Raw genomic sequence first — 13946 nt, 5'->3', positions numbered from 1 at the left:
AAATGTATTTTTTAAAGCGCCCCATCCCCGCGAGCTTTTGCAGCAAAGAAACTGCATGCGTAAACGGTGTTCAAGTCACACATGTGAGGTATTGCCGCAATCGTCAGTGCGAGAGCAATAATTCTAGCACTAGACCTTCTCTGCAACTGTAACCTGGTAACCGTAAAAAAATGTTTTAAAGCTTCGCCTATGGAGATTTTTAGGTACCGTAGTTTGTCGCCATTTCACGAGTGCGTGCAATTATAAAGCGTAAAGTGTGTTTAAAACAACGCTGCACAAATACCATGTGACCTAAAATATTGCAACAATCGCCATTTTATTCTCTAGATTCTCTGCTAAAATATATATATATATATATATATATATATATATACACACACACACACACACATACACATATATATATATATATATATATATATATATATATATATATATATATATATATATATATAATATGGTTGGGGCTCTAAGTAATTTTCTAGCAAAAAATATGGATTTAATGTGTAAACACCAAATGTCAGAAATGGGCTTAGTCATGAAAGGGATAACCTTAAATAAAGTGTGGTGTATAATTTAGTTAATATGTAAAGTTTAAAAAAAAAGGCAACTTATTCCTAAATATCTCTTTATGTAGTGGTAAATATAAATAACCAACTATATGGTTAGAGATCAAAATCTCTAATCCACTGAAAATAACAGACAGAATAACAGTATATACTGTTAGAGGTTGAATCTAGAAAATATCATCAGACTCAGAGATCATTTTTTTTTATTTAAAAGAAAAAAAGTTAAAGATTGTATTGCAGATTTTCAAACAGAACTGTAATATATCATATGCTGGTCATACAAAAACAATGTCTCCCTTCAAGAAAAAAAATTCATTTTAAGAACGTTCGTTCAATTTTCTAATCATTAGTGGGGTCAAATCGACATTTGTTTTCAACCACAGTGACGGGAAAATATAGAAATGGTAGAAAACTTCTTGTTTAAAGGACAGTGTGGTTTTTATTCTGAAATTACATTCATTTTTAACCACTTGCCGACCGCCGCACGACGATGTACGTCGACAGAATGGCATGGGCAGGCATATGGGCGTACATGTACGTCCCTGCCTTCCCACGGGTGGGGGGCCCAATCGGGCCCCCCCCCCCGGTGCCAGCAGCGGTCGGTTTTCGTTCAGAAGCGATCCGGGATAAGGGGGCGGCCATTCATTCATGGCCACCCCCTCTCGATCGCTCCTGACGAATGGAAGTGAGGCGTGACATCACTTCCTCTCCTGTAATGTAAACACAGGAGAGGAAGTGATGTAATCTCTCCTCCGTGTCGGTAGTTTTCGTTCCGGCACCGAGGAGAGAGGATCGGTGAGTTGCACCAACACGACACTTCACAGTAGAACATGCCAGGCACACTCACACCCCCCCTTCACCCCCCGATCACCCCCCCCAATCACCCCTGCCCCCCCAGTCACAGTGACACCAATAGCATTTTTTTTTGCATTGGTGTCATTTGTGACTGTAATAACTGTTAGGGCAGTTAGGGTTAGCCCCCTTTAGCTCTAGGGTACCCCCCTAACCCCCCCAATAAAGGTTTAACCCCGTGATCACCCCCCGTCGCCAGTGTCACTAAGGCTGGGTTCACATTGCAGCGGTTTATGAGAACGGATGTGATTCGCACCGCACTGCAGTTCAAATCACATCCGATCTCTGTGCGATTCGAGTTCAGCCATACAGATAGTATGGCTGAATTCGCGCCGCACCCGCCGCAAATTCGCACGGGACCCTTTTTTTGGTCCGCAGCAGAATCGGATCGCATGGGTGTTCACACCATGCGATCCGAGTTTGCAGATCGCACTGCGATATGCGAACTGATCTGGGGGTGTCATTAACATTTCACTGACCCTCCCAGCAGTTCGCATAGGGCAGTGTGAACTGCCGCCGGGAGACATGCGATGCGGGAACCCGCCGCGGATTCGTGGCGTTCCCGCATCGCTCCAGTGTGAACCCAGCCTAATAAGCGATCGTTTTTATGATCGCTGTATTAGTGTCACAGGTGACGCTAGTTAGGCAGGTAGGTATTTAGGTTCGCCGCAGCTTTTTATAGCGCCAGGGACCCCCATATACTACCGCATAAAGCCCCCTGATTGCCCCCTAGTTAACCCTTTCACCAGTGATCACCATATAACTGTTACAGGTGACGCTGGTTGGTTAGTTATTTTTTTATAGTTTCAGGGCACCCGCCATTTATTACCTAGTCTCACTAGTGTACCCCTAAATTTAGGGGTGTCTACTTTCCAAAATTTGGCCTTCAAAACTGTAATAGGTAGTGAGAAGTGAAATCAAAATTTACGCCCTTAGAAAGCCTGAAGGCGGTGCTTGGTTTTCGGGGCCCCGTACGTGGCTAGGCTCCCAAAAAGTCCCACATATGTGGTATCCCCGTACTCAGGAGAAGCAGCAGAATTTATTTTGGGGTGTCATTTCACATATGCCCATAGCATGTGTGAGCAATATATCATTTAGTGACAACTTTGTGTAAAAAAAAATAAAAAAAATTTTTTGTCATTATTCAATCGCTTGAGGCAAAAAAATAAAATATTCAATGGGCTCAACATGCCACTTATCAATTTCCTTAGGGGGTCTACTTTCCAAAATGGGGTCATTTGGGGGGGTTTTGTACTGCCCTGCCATTTTAGCACCTCAAGAAATGAGATAGGCAGTCGTAAACTAAAAGCTGCGTAAATTCCAGAAAACGTACCTTAGTTTGTAGATGTGACAACTTTTGCGCAAACCAATAAATATACAGTTATTGACTTTTTTTTTACCAAAGACATGTGGCTGAATACATTTTGGCCTAAATGTATGACTAAAATTGAGTTTATTGGATTTTTCTAATAACAAAAAGTAGAAAATATCATTTTTTTTCAAAATTTGCGGTCTTTTTACGTTTATATCGCAAAAAATAAAAATCGCAGAGGCAATCAAATACCATCAAAAGAAAGCTCTATTTGTGGGAAGAAAAGGACGCAAATTTTGTTTGGGTACAACATTGCATGACCGCGCAATTACCAGTTAAAGCAGCGCAGTGCCAAATTGTAAAAAGACCTCTGGTCATTGACCAGCAAAATGGTCCGGTCTGAAAGTGGTTAAACAGAATGTTGAAAGCAAATGAAAATTTCAAACTTTCTTTCATTTAGCGAAAGTACGAAGATTTTTTGTCTGAATATTCTCATCTGAAAATTGATTCTTGTGGCCAGCATAAGGCTCAGCACACACCTATGCAGTTTGCTTTTGATCTGTTTCTGTAGTGCTTTTTGCTGTGCGTTTTGATTTTTGCGCACGTGATTTTGCTGCGATTTGCGTTTTTGCATTTTATGCCTTTTTTTGGCCAATTTGTTGTTGGACAGATTTAAAACAAAAAAAAATTGCTGTAAAAACACATTACACGCTTTTCTTCTTTCTCCATTGAAGTACTGTATTTATTGGCATATAACACGCACAGGTGTATAACACGCACTTTCATTTCAGGAGGGAAGTTTCAGGAAAAAAAACGTAAATTTTAAATTAAGAACTTTGAAGCAAAATAAGGGTCAGTGCCCATCAATGCAGCCTCACCACTGCCCATCTGTAGCCTGATCAATGCCATCTGCAGGCTCACAATTGCCCATCAACGCAGCCTGATCAATGCCCATCTACAGCCTCACAATTGCCAATCAATGCAGCTTGATCAATGCCCATATTCAGCCTCACAATTGCGCATCAATGCAGGCTGATCAGTGCCCATCTGCAGCCTCACCTTAGATTACTGCTGCCTCGGAGGGGACAGGGATGGGGCGGGACAAGTGCCATCAGATTACATACAGCGCAAATCTGTTTACTCGGCAGCCTCTTTAATACAAAGTTCTATGATAGACAGAACAGTGGTCCAATGACGGCCCAGGAGACGGGACTTCCTATACAGAGGCCGCTGAGTAAACAGGAGATTCTCGCTGTATGTAATCTGACGGCTCTTGTCTTGTTCCCTCCTAGGCAGCCCAAATTGGAGTATCGGCGTATAACACGCACACACTATTTGCACCCGATTTTCAGGGTGAAAAAGCGAGTGTTATACGCCAATAAATACAGTATATTGAACCAAAAAAGCCCTGTTTTTGCACTGAAAAATGTCGCTGGTCCTTTCCAAATACGCAGCAGATGAAAAAAAAAAGCATAACTGTGAACGTTAAATAAAACTGTAGTGTGTTTCTGCAAAAAGCACCAAACAACACATAGATGTGAACCAGACCTAATGCCGCGTACACACGGTCGGACTTTCCGGCAGAAAAAGTCTGAAGGAATCATTTCATCGGATATTCCGATCGTGTGTGGGCTTCAGCGGACTTTATTTTTCGTAAAGTCTGACGGCCCTAGAAATAGAACATGTTTTAAATCTTTCCAAACTGAATCTATTTCTATCTGGAAAACCATTTGTCTGTATGCTGTTTCCGACGAACCAAAAATGACGCAAGGGCAGCTATTGGCTACTGAACTTCCTTTTTCTAGTCCCATCGTGCGTGCTGTAAGTCACCGCGTTCTAGACGATTGGACTTCGATGTAATCGTGTGTAGGCAAGTCTGTCTTAGCGGAACTCTGTTGCAACTCAAAAAAGGTCTTTTGTACATGGCATAAGACGTTTAGTAACAGAATGGGGTTCAATAAAAAAATAGGCCTTTATATATAGTACAAAAAGAGCAAATAATCACTACTGTAAGTAAGAGGTTAATTTTTTTTACTGTGCAACAGTGAATATAATATTTGCAGTAGCGATTATTTGTTCTTTTTGTACTATAAAGGGCTCTTTTTAATTTTTTTAACCCCATTATGTTACTAGGCGATTAATCGATTACAAAAATAGTAATTGATTAATTTCATAATGGATTAGTTGCCGATTAATCTATAAGTTGTTTCAGATATATATATATATATATATATATATATATACAGGGACCTGATAAAATACCATTATAAATAACAGGGGGGCATGGTGTTCTATGAGGTATATATATATATATATCGGAGTGGACCTCATAGGACCCCATTAAGGACATACTAAAAGGAATGACAGAATGGAATGCCCATAGACTTTAACAGGGAGATGGAATGCCCATAGAGAATAATGGAACAAAGTGGAATGCCCATAGAGAATAATGTAAAAAAAAAAAAATCAATGAGAGAGTCTTTAGACATATCAAATGTATTTTTTGCAAACCTACTTTTAAATATCAGTGGCCATGTTTAATATTTAGATCAGGTGGGATCATTATTGTTTTCTATGGAATGACAAACATATGACAGAATGGAATGCCCACAGACTATAATGGGAAGCAAGATGTGACCTGGAGTCAGAACCATTGGTCATATCAGATCAATCTTTAGCAGACATACTCTCTACGTTCAGCAGTGATGTCCAAATTTGACATTAAACGGGATTATTATTGTTTTCTATGGAATAACAAACATATGACAGAATGGAATGCGCATAGAGTATAATGGGAAGTAAAATATAAACTCATTCGCAGGCAAATCTGGGAGACATAGCAATAAATCCTTTACCACAGCTGTTCCTCAAGTAGAGTAGCAGATTGTAAAATTGAGATTATTTGGGATTACAGCTGTTTTCTATGGAATGGCAGATACATAATAGAAAGGAATGCCCATAGAGTATAATGGGAAGCAAGACGTGACCTGGAGTCAGAACCATTGGTCATATCAGATCATTCTTTAGCAGACATACTTTTGAACATGTCATTTATTTTGGAAATTTGGAAAGAACATGAAAATGCATTTTTTTAAAAATTTTTTAACAAGTTGTCTATTTATACAATATTTCTAACACATAGCATGTACACAGCAAAATAACACCACAGATTCACCTACTCCTTCTGAGTATGGCGATACCACATGTGGGAGACTTTTCCACAGCCTGGGCACATACAGAGGCCCAACATGCAGGGAGCACTGTCTAGGGGAATACATTTCAAATCTAATTTGACTACCTATTACACTTTTGGGAGGCACTGTAGTGGCATCGATGAGAACTGATGTGGCATGGATGAGCATGAATGGGGATGGATGAGCCATGGATGAGGATGATGGAGCATGGTTGAGCCATGAATGTGGATGCCTGAGTATGGATGGGATGACTGGGCATGAATGGGTATGGCTGGTTACGGCGGTGTATGGCTGAGTATGGATGGGATGGCTTATTAAGGCTGAGTATGGTTGGGTATGGCTGAGTATGGATAGGGGTGGATGGGATGCTTGAGCATGGATGGGTGAATAAATGCTGCAATGGACACAGAGCAGCACTGTGGGAACTACAGATCCAACCCCACAGCGCTGCTGCACCTGATCTCTCCCCTCTCCGTTCACACTGTGCTGGTCGGTACAGAGAGGGGAGAGAGAAACCGGACATGACTCCAGTTTGTTCATTTGCCGGAGCGATCACGTGGTAAACGGCTGCCGTCAGCGACCATTTATTGTGATCCGTGGTCTGGTCACGGATACTCCTGTGTGTGCACGCCTGCGATTCTGGGAGGACATCATAGTAGGCCCTCCTTGAGTTATCGAGCCAGGTTGTAGCCATCATTTGGCAATAGCGCGGTTGTTAAAGGGTTAAATCAAGGTGGGACACTTATGCAGTGTAGCCAGAATACTTCTTTCAAGATTGCATCCAATGGGGACCTCCTCAATTTTGCAACAAACACACATCAAAAAAGATACAATCCCAATCTTTCCAAAAATATTCATATACATTGCAGGTAATCTGAGATCAGCGACTGCACAGTTTTGACCTTAAAGTGGGAGTCCGCCATTTTTTTTTTTAAAAGCCAGCAGCTACAAATACTGCACTTACCCACTTACCCGCCCAGCGCGCCCACGATGTCGGCACCCGAAGCCGATCTCTCGATCGTCTCTCGGGTGCTGCCGCCGCCATCTTGGGTATGGGAATCAGGAAGTGGAGCCTTGCGGCTTCATTTCCCGGTTCCCTACTGCGCATGCGCGAGTCGCGCTGCACAATAAGGATGGTCTCCGCTGTCTCTGGGATCCGTATGTTTCCCAGCAGGCAGCGGGGGACCTTCGGAAAGGAACGTAGATTCTGCGGAAAGAGGGCGTAGCTTCTGCAGAATCTACGCCGGAAGTGGGTGCAGATACCTGTACTGTACAGGTACCTGCACCCCCCTCCCCCCTGAAAGGTGCCAATTGTGGCGCCGGAGGGGGGGAGGATTCCAATGAGCGGAAGATCCACTTTAGGGTGGACCTCCGCTGTTCTTCATCAAGCAGCATGTGTGCATGATGAAGAACATTGTTACGTTTGAAACTGTGCACTCACTTATCTCAGATTACCTGTAATGTATATGATTATTTGAAGTAAAGAGAATATTGCAAAGATCGGGATTGCATCTTCAATTTTTATACATAAAAAACTGTCTTAAAGAAAGGCAAAGCCTTTAAATAAGGCTGTTGTCTCAGAAGGAATACATGTCCCTTCTAACTAGCTATATCTTTCAGGTTTGCCTGCAAAAGAGTTGGTACCGTATATACTCGAGTATAGGCCGACCCGAATATAAGCCGAGGCCCCCAATTTACCCCCAAAAAACTGGAAAACCTATTGACTCGTGTATAAGCCGAGGGTGAGACATGGCTGTCCATCCCTGTGTGTCCGTCCATCCCTGTGTGTGTGTCCGTCCATCCATCCCTGTGTGTGTGTCCATCCATCCATCCATCCATCCATCCCTGTGTGTGTGTCCGTCCATCCATCCCTGTGTGTGTATCCATCCATCCATCCATCCCTGTGTGTGTGTGTGTGTGTGTGTGTGTGTGTGTGTATTCATCCATCCATCCATCCCTGTGTGTGTGTGTGTGTATCCATCCATCCATCCCTGTGTGTGTGTGTGTGTGTGTGTGTGTGTGTGTGTGTGTGTGTGTCCGTGCAGCCTTGTGTGTGTGTCCAGCCTACCTGTGTCCCAAGCCTCCGTCCCGAGCCGCCGTCGTCCCGAGCCTCCTCTGTCCCGTGCCTCCTCTGTCCCGTGCCTCCTCTGTCCCGTGCCTCCTCTGTCCCGTGCCTCCTCCGTCCCGTGCCTCCTCCGTCCCGTGTCGTGCCGATGGATCGCCGCTCCAGGATCGCCGCTCTTCTCGGCGGCCATTCTACAATTCAAAAGCCGCGCCTCCGTCCTCCGCCTGTGATAGGCGGAACACTCAATTTCCCAGCAGCCTGTGTTCCGCCTATCACGGACATCCTCTCATACTCGTCCGTAGTATGAGAATGAACGGATGTCCGTGATAGGCGGAACACTGACTGCTGGGAAATTCAGTGTTCCGCCTATCACAGGCGGAGGCGGAGAAGGAGGCGCGGCTTTTGAATTTTAATGTCCGCCGTCTGTCTGCTCGATACGCTGATCGAGCAGTCAGACAGCGGTGACTCGAGTATAAGCCGAGGGGGCACTTTCAGCCTCAAAAAAGAGGCTGAAAATCTCGGCTTATACTCGAGTATATACGGTATATATCAGGGATATGCAATTAGCGTATCTCCAGCTGTTGCAAAACTACAAGTCCCATCATGCCTCTGCCTCTGGGTGTCATGTTTGTGGCTGTCAGCGTCTTGCAGTGCCTCATGGGACTTGTAGTTCTGCAACAGCTGGAGGACCACTAATTGCATATCCCTGATATATATTATACTCTATGGGCATTTCCTTCTTTCATTCCTTAGAAAACAATTTTAATCCAATTTGTCTTGATTTTAAATATTGCCGCTGAATTTGGAGAGTATATCTGCTAAATATTTATTTGATATGTTGAATGGTTCTGACTCCGGGTCACATTTTACTTCCCATTATATTCTATGGGCATTCATTTCTATCATTTATCTGTCATTCCATAGAAAACAACTGTAATCCCCAAACATCTCAATTTTAGATTCTGCTACTCTACTTGAGGAACACCTGTGGGAAAGGTGAAGTTGCTATGTCTCTCAGATTTGCCTGCAAGCAAGTTTATTAAATTTTGCTTCCCATTATACTCTATGGGCATTCCACTCTGTCATTCACCCTTGTCATTGCATAGAAAACAATAATAATCCCGCTTCAACTCAATATTAAACATTACCTTTCATTATGGACAGAATGTCTTCTAAAGATTGTTCCGATATGTCGAATGGTTCCCAGTCCAGGTGACGTTTTGCTTCCCATAATACTCTATGGGCATTCCTTTCTGTCATTCACCTTTGTCAATCCATAGAAAATAATAATAATCCCACTTCATCTCAATATTAAACATTGTCACTGAACATGGAGAGTATTTATGATAAAGATTAATCTGATATATTGAATGGGTTTGATTCCAGGTGAAATCTTGCTTCCCATTACACTCTACGGCAGGGATATGTAATTAGCAGACCTCCAGCTGTTGCAAAACTACAAGTCCCATCATGCCTCTGCCTCTGGGTGTCATGCCTGTGGCTGTCAGAGTCTTGCAGTGCCTCATGGGACTTGTAGTTCTGCAACAGCTGGGGGTCCGCTAATTGCATAGCCCTGCTCTATGGGCATTCCTTTCTATCATTTATTTGTCATTCCATAGAAAACAGCTGTAATCCCAAATAATCTCAATCTTGCAATCTGCTATTCTACTTGAGGAACAGCTGTGGTAAAGGATAAATTGCTATGTCTCTCAGATTTGCCTGCAAATAAGTTTATATTTTACTTCCCATTATACTCTATGGGCATTCCATTCTGTGATATGTTTGTCATTCCATAGAAAACAATAATAATCCTGTTTAATGTCAAATTTGGACATCACTGCTGAACGTAGAGAGTATGTCTGCTAAAGATTGATCTGATATGACTAATGGTTCTGACTCCAGGTCACATCGTCCTTCCCATTATACTCTATGGGCATTCCATTCTGCCATTCACCTTTGTTATGCCATAAAAAACAACACTAATCCCATCTAATCTCAATATTAAACATGGCCACTGATATTTAAAAGTAGGTTTTAAAAAAATAAAATATTTATATGTCAAAAGAGTCTGTCACAAATTATTATTTTTTTCCATTATTCTCTATGGGTTTTTCACTTTGTTCTATTATTCTGTACGGGAATTCCAGCTCCCTGTTAAAGTCTATGGGCATTCCATTCTGTCATTCCTTTTAGTATGTCCCCTACTGACCCCAACCCCTTCCCATTCTGGCCTTTCTGCCTGTAAATTTTCAACAGAGCAAGCAGTCCCACTGAATGCTTTTAGATGATTAAGAAGCTCAGTATAAAGATTTCTGGTATTTACAGTAGCTGAAATTAAGAAAAGATTACTTGGCGACATTTAAAAGAATACATAAGTGGACTTAAAGTGTGTTAATTTATCTCTTCAGAGTTCTTTTTAATTATAAGTGTTGACTCTCCAGGCAAGACTGAAAATGAGAGAAGAGTATTTGTCTCCCTCTAGTGGTAATATCAGGTGACACATCGTATGCTGTAAATCAAGTAGTGGATTCAACATAGAAATAGTGTAAATCATGAAATATTCGAAAACATATGAAAACTCCAAATGTGAGTCCCAACACCACAGAAATGAATGGATTCTTCTGATTGAAAAATTCTATAAAGACTTCACCAGGAGTGCTCAAAAGGTAGATGGCAACTCACCAGGGGTGTTTGACCAATTTTTAACCACTTGCCTACCAGGCACTAACACCCCCTTCCTGCCCAAGCCATTTTTCAGCTTTCAGCGCTGTCTCATTTTGAATGACAATTGCGTGGTCATTCTACACTGTACCCAAACACATTTTTTATCATTTTCTTCCCACAAGTAGAGCTTTCTTTTGGTGGTAATCACTGCTGTTTTTTTTATTTTTTACAAAAAAAAAGCCCAAGAATTTTGAAACAAAAATGTTTTTTAAATTTTTTTCTGTCAGTAAATTTTGTAATTTAATAATCAGTAAAATAATAATCAGTAAAAGTATTTTTTCGGCTTCACTGATGTGCACTGATGAGGCAGCAACGATGGCACTGATAGGCTGAACTAGTGGGCATTGATGAGGTGGCACTGATGAGGAGGCATTAATATGTCGCACTTATGGGCACAGATAGGCGGCACTGATGGGCACTAATAGGCGGCAGTGGCGGCCACTGATAGGCTGCACTGGTGGGCACGAATAGGCAGTACATATGGACATTGATGGGTGACACTGATTGCAAGCACTGACTGGCATGGCTAATGGGCACCGATTGGTGACACTTGTGGGCAGTGGTGGGCCCTGATTGCTGCCACTGGTGGGCACTGTATGCCGGCATTGGTGGGCACTGTATTGTGACACTGTATTTCACTATTGTAATCAGGGCACTGATGATCAGTGCCCTGATTACATTCCTACATGTCCCCCTGTGAGGAGATGCCGCTGATTGGCTTTCCTCTCCTCACACTCTGTCAGTGTGAGGCGAGGAGAGCCGATTACCGCCATCTCCACGTTTACATGTGACCGGCTGTGATTAGACACAGCCGATCACATGGTCTTTACACAGATCGGGGTCACCTCGTGTCCTAGCAACATGGCACAGCCGCGATCGTCACACTGCGAGCGAGCAAGAGCGGCCGTTCTTAACAGAACAAGTCCAGAACAAGACCTGCACCGCCCCCTGCCGTCATTTGGCAGTGGGCAGGCAGCAAGCAGTTAAGGTAGGTCAAAATGCGCTTTGTAAGATTAATCAGCATGATCCTTAATGAAACATAGTCTCCACTATGAGACACCATCAGTCAACAACCAAGGATATGGGAATGTACAGTATTCCACCAAGGACACAAAAGAGAGCTCTTATGGTGTCGTACGTTTTTATTAAAAATGGGTTTAAAAAGTATCAAAATATCGCACCCACATGTGACTGTGCCAAGCCCGACACCAAGGTGTCTTCAGCATGTGCGGATGGATATACATCAGACTCTCAGCAGTGTGCGATCCACTATGTCCCCACTCTGGAGGTGCTGATGTGGGTGGAGACAGCAGTGCAGCACTATTCATGGGCCTCGCTCCTGGCCTCATTGAGAGATTGAGAGTCTGTGATGTCACTGGTTGCTAGACGCCAAGTGGGCCGGCCCTAGCAACCAGTTCCAGAAGTGTAGGGACATTGAATTACTAGTTAGTAAGTGGTGGATGTGATCTAAATTTCATTCCGGGGCATTGTATTGTCCCAGAATTAAGGTGCCCGGGAGCAGGGACAGAGATGGCAATTGCGGGACAGTCCTGGGCAATCCGGGACGCGTGGGCACCCTAGTGCTCACGGGCATCTGAAAATGCCCATAGACACCAATGCGCATGCACGTGTGTGGCGGACTACGTGCAGGAGCGTGTCCCTAGTGCCAATTGGCGCCAGATGGCCTATTTAAAGGGTGCCATGACCCCCAGTCAATGCTGACAGGTCTTCAGCTGTTCACTGATACCCTGAATCCTGCTGTTATCCTGCTTGATACCAGTTACTGAACTTCGCTTCCCTTGACCATGCTATACTCCTGATTACTGGTTCCTGATCCTGGCTTCCCATTTGACCTTGCTTCTGCCTAATACCTTGGTACCTTGCTGCCCACCTGCTACTGAACCTGGCTATCCTAGTGACCTCGCTCCTGTTCCTTGCTTGGCTCAACACTGCCATCCGTGTGTCTGCCAATACGGTCCTGTGACCAGCTGCGACTTCCTGCTGCAAGCCTGCCAGAAACTCTACATCACCTGATGTTCCAGTTCTGCAGTCCAAGCAGAGTGCCTCTTTAAACTCAGATGACCCATGGTGCACGGCTGCCCTTCCTAATCTGATGGTTCTCCTGCCTTCCCAAAGTCGCACCCTCTGCTACAAGTTTCCGGGTCTACATCTGCAGGCACTTGTGTTCCTCCTGTCCCTCAGCTTCTTCTGTTCCACTCTCAGTGGGACCTGGGCTAGAGATACAAGAAGCCGACCTCCTCATTTCAGTGTCACTTCGGGTACATGACAGTTATAGTAAAGAACAACTGTTAAACACAAGAGAACAGGTGGGACAAATGGATAGGGACACCCTATCCTTATCCTGCTTGCTGTGCTCTACTTGGATCCCTGACTTCTGGCCTGACTGACTACCCGATCTGGTTACTGGACTCTGGCTATGCTTGACAATGCTTTTTCTATTTACCTTTTTTATTTTTATTAGTAAACAAGTGTGATTTAATTGTACTTCTGTCCCAGCCTGAATTTTTTAATGGTTTCTGACAGTAGGCGAAGGCCATGAATTCAGAAGATACAGTCAATCCACTTGTTGGTAATATTTTTTCCAGATTGGATGAGCAAGATCACCGCATGGATCAGTTTGCCATGGCGTTACAAACACTCCTGAATCGCACGGCTCACCTGGAATCCCCCATGGTGGCTGCTCCGGTACAACCTGAGTCGCAGGCTGTCCCTGCTGCTGCGCCAGTCTCTGTGCAGGCACACGCCTCGAGTATTACCTCTATAAGAGGTATGCCTGGTTCTGCTCCGCTTCCCCAGCAATTTGGGGGCGATCCAGTTCAATGCAGAGGGTTTCTCAATCAGGTTGAGATATACTTCGAGATGCTGCCCCAGGCGTTTCCCACGGACAGGAGCAAAGTAGGTTGGGTCATTTCCCAACAATTCTGGTGGACTAGTCTACGGGCTGATGTTACTGCCTTTGTAGCTGCCTGTCTCATGTGTGCTCAGAGACTCCACGACACCTTCCAGTGGGCCTCCTACAACCCATACCCAATGGAGAGAGGCCCTGGACTCACCTGTCTATGGATTTCATTGTGGAGTTGCCCAACTCCCAAGGCAAAACTGTTATCCTTATGTTGGTTGACCAGTTCTTAAAGATGTGTCATTATATTCCACTTAAGAAGTTGCCCACCTCTAAGTAACTGGCTTCCATTTTTGCTCGGGAGATCTTT

Source organism: Lithobates pipiens, unplaced genomic scaffold (assembly GCF_037356315.1).
Source record: "Lithobates pipiens isolate NorthernLeopardFrog02 unplaced genomic scaffold, aLitPip1_a1.2 Scaffold_8, whole genome shotgun sequence".
In the NCBI taxonomy this organism is placed as follows: domain Eukaryota; kingdom Metazoa; phylum Chordata; class Amphibia; order Anura; family Ranidae; genus Lithobates; species Lithobates pipiens.
Note: the sequence above shows the minus strand (reverse complement) of the source record.